Source organism: Pteropus vampyrus, unplaced genomic scaffold (genome assembly GCF_000151845.1).
Source record: "Pteropus vampyrus isolate Shadow unplaced genomic scaffold, Pvam_2.0 Scaffold1000004345, whole genome shotgun sequence".
Taxonomy (NCBI): Eukaryota; Metazoa; Chordata; class Mammalia; order Chiroptera; family Pteropodidae; genus Pteropus; species Pteropus vampyrus.
In genome coordinates this window covers 1-3033 of record NW_011918747.1, presented here as the reverse complement: position 1 = coordinate 3033, position 3033 = coordinate 1, and the positions used below count along the sequence as shown (strand labels likewise).

Genomic DNA, 3033 nt, shown 5'->3' with positions numbered 1-3033 from the left:
AATTAAGAGAATTCGGGTGATTTCTTTTGCTTCTGTTTTATGGTACTCGTGCTCAGACCTCTCAGGAAGTCGCATTATGCACTTTTCATTTGCGTAAACTCTACACGCGGTGACCCGCACAGCGTAGCTCGTGCGTGCCGACAAGCGTACACGCCCACGTGACTCCACTGCGACCCGGACGGCGCGTCTCCGTCATTGGCTCCGGGCGCCTCGCCCGCCCCGCGCGTGGACGCCGCCCTCGTCAGCAGTCGCCGATCTGTCCGTCCCCGTGGGCCGCCTGCACCTCCGGGTGCATCACACTCCCTCGTCCATGCTGCCTTCACTCGACACGCCTCTGAGGTCTGTGCGTTCGCTTCCTTCTTGTCACCGAGTGAGTATCCATCGTCCCCTGCCCTCCCTGAGAAACAGCGGCGGAGCCTCGCGAAGCCCCGACCCGGACGACCCCAGACCAGGAGCACTGCGAACTGGCACACGGACCTCGGGCCGTTCACGAAACCACGGGAGCGGCGTCTCTGTGGGCACCTATTCGGCCCATCTCATTGACTACCCATCCGGATGCGAGGCCACGGACCTTTCGGTCCTGGAAGCTCATTTTGGTCTCTCAGAGCTCCCACTCCGCGGCCGATTCTCCATCACTGTGTGCATGTTTTCCTTTAAGTCCTCAAATGCGTTTATGAAGCAGACTGGGACCCTAACGAAAGAGCCGATTCCAGCCTCTCGGCCTCTGCTCCTGGTGACGGCTTTTGTTTTTCTTGGTCATGAGTCACATTCTCCTGCTTCTTCACTTACCGAATAATTAAGGAATCCGGATTATGGGCCTTTCTTTAAAGGGTATTAAAGTTTGTTTTGGCAGGCAGTCAAATCGCCAGCAAATCCATCTAATCCTTTTAGCTTTGGTGTCATTCTTTGCTAGGGTGATCTATTTAGAAATTGTCCTGGGATACGGCCCTTCCTCTCGAGTGTGGTCTGACACCCACGGTGTGTCCTAAATGCCCACGGTGCCCGGCGGAGTCCTCCATCCAGCGGGTCTGGGACGCCGGCGTCTCTCAGCACGGCGAAGCCCTGCCGGCTCGCTTCAGCCCTTGTGCCCACAGCAGCCCCACCCGCCCCATGGGCCCTCCCGGGGTCTCAACGCACACGCACAGCCCCCTCTCGGCCAGGACGGCGTGACACTCCCACGGCGACTCCCGGGCGCTCCCTGCTCCGCAGGGCTCCCTCCGCCTGTCTCCGCCCGGCCGACCCCAGCCACGTCCGCAGACCCCAGTGCCAGTCTCGGGCCCCTCAGCTCGGCGACGCTCCTGCGTGGCGGCGTAGCACGCAGTCCCAGGCAGAGAGCGAGGTGACCACGGGGCCCACCGCGTGCGCGTCTTTCTCTCCATCTCGAGTCTCGTGACCGTGCAACCCCTGAAAACGGTCGCTTTGCGCTCTGCCTGGTTTCGCGACGGGCGTGGTGTTGGGGGGCCCAGCGCCAGTCGCTCCGCCGGGGCAGACGCGGAATTCGGCCACGCGCACTCTTACGTTTTCTTGTTTTCGACGCCACCTGCTTGCTCGCAGTCCGAGGCCCGCGCTTCCTTTCATTTTGGTTACGATTCGCTGTGTTTATGTTCGCAGTTATAACTTTGAAAATGCTCACGGCACGATGTTAATAAGCGTGGCGCGGCCACTCAGAGACTGCGGCAGGTCCGTTTGCTCCCGAAAGCGTGCTCCGCGGTTTTGATGACAAATTTACCTTCATAATCGGAAGAAGGTCTTCTACTTTGTGCACCTTTGCCAGAGCTTCCCTCACTTCCAGCAGCCCTTTAGGGTTATTAGCTCTGGGGGCGGGGGGGCGGGGGAGAGAGAGAGAGAGAGGGGGAGAGAGAGAGAGAGAGAGAGAGAGAGAGAGAGAGAGAGAGAGAGAGAGAGGGAGGGAGGGAGGAGATAAAGGAAAATTAAGACAGAAATGTAACAATCACACCATTATCTGTAACTTAAATAAGTCCTTGGTCACGAATAGCTCACTGTTCGACGCGCTGGGCCACAGCGCCTCTAACTAACGGGGTGGTCTGAGCCTGATGAGACTCGGGCCATGGGTGAGGATTACGGAACCAGCCAGTGGCCCGTGCGGGCGGCGCACCGGGCTGGGTTTGGTCATAGGTCCTGACTCTCCTATTCCAGCTCTAGAATCACAAGTAAACGTTCTTTCTTTCCAACGCTGCTCAAACGGAAGTACCCTGCCTGGTTTTTATACCAGTTTTCTATCTACTCGGAATCCCTTTTTGCCCAGGATTCTGTTCACCACGCTGCCTCTTTCCCTCCTGAAGAAATTCTAAGAAACATCCTGCCTTTGGAAGAGAGAGATCAGAAAAGCCACAGTATGGTGTGTAAGATTAAACGTGTTCACTGAGGCCCATGATTTCCCGAAGCTGTTAAAAATGAGAGGTTTTATGACTTGAACGTGGAGTACTTCGCTTCGTCTGTCAACAGGTTTAGTTTTCAAGTTTCACAAACGTAACTACCGTGAGATGTATGCGACGTAGCCGTTACCATGGAAAAGAAAATTAGAGGATTACCCATGATAAACGAGAATTCTGTCTTTGATAAAATGAAGAATTTTCTCAAAATATTCCAGGTACCTCATGTTGATAACCTGGCCCCTGTAAGAAAAAAGAAATTAAGAATTTTTACAAACTCGCATGTTCCAAACGACGCCTAATTTCCAAGTGAATGTGACAGAACAGGGTAGCTACGAGAACAGCGCGGCAAGATACTGGGAAAGCCACGCGTTCGCTCCCACGGCTAGAGACGCAAAACCGCGTCTCGGGGCACAGAGGGGCGCTCGGCCCCCGTCCCTGACTTGCAGTGTCCGGACGGAAGAGCAGCGGCCCAGGGACCGGCTGGCCCTCCCAGGCCGGCGGCCTGGCGAGCAGCTGGCGTCGGCGATCTCGGCAACAGACCTGCGCAAGACGCCTCCGAGCCAAGCTCCATTATCGGGGTGTCCTGGGGAATGAAACGGTCCCCATCTAATTACGTTCTATGACGTTCGGAAAGTGA

The 3033-nt window shown here is 56.2% G+C and overlaps 1 long non-coding RNA gene across 1 annotated transcript; it reads right to left on the bottom strand.

Moving 5' to 3' along the window:
* Window positions 1–2669, bottom strand: LOC111735634. Its single transcript, XR_002778878.1, has 2 exons — window positions 2553–2669; window positions 1–1814 (listed from the first exon to the last, which is right to left on the bottom strand). It is a non-coding gene; the product is annotated as an uncharacterized LOC111735634 (long non-coding RNA).
* Between the last annotated feature and the right edge of the window lie 364 nt (window positions 2670–3033).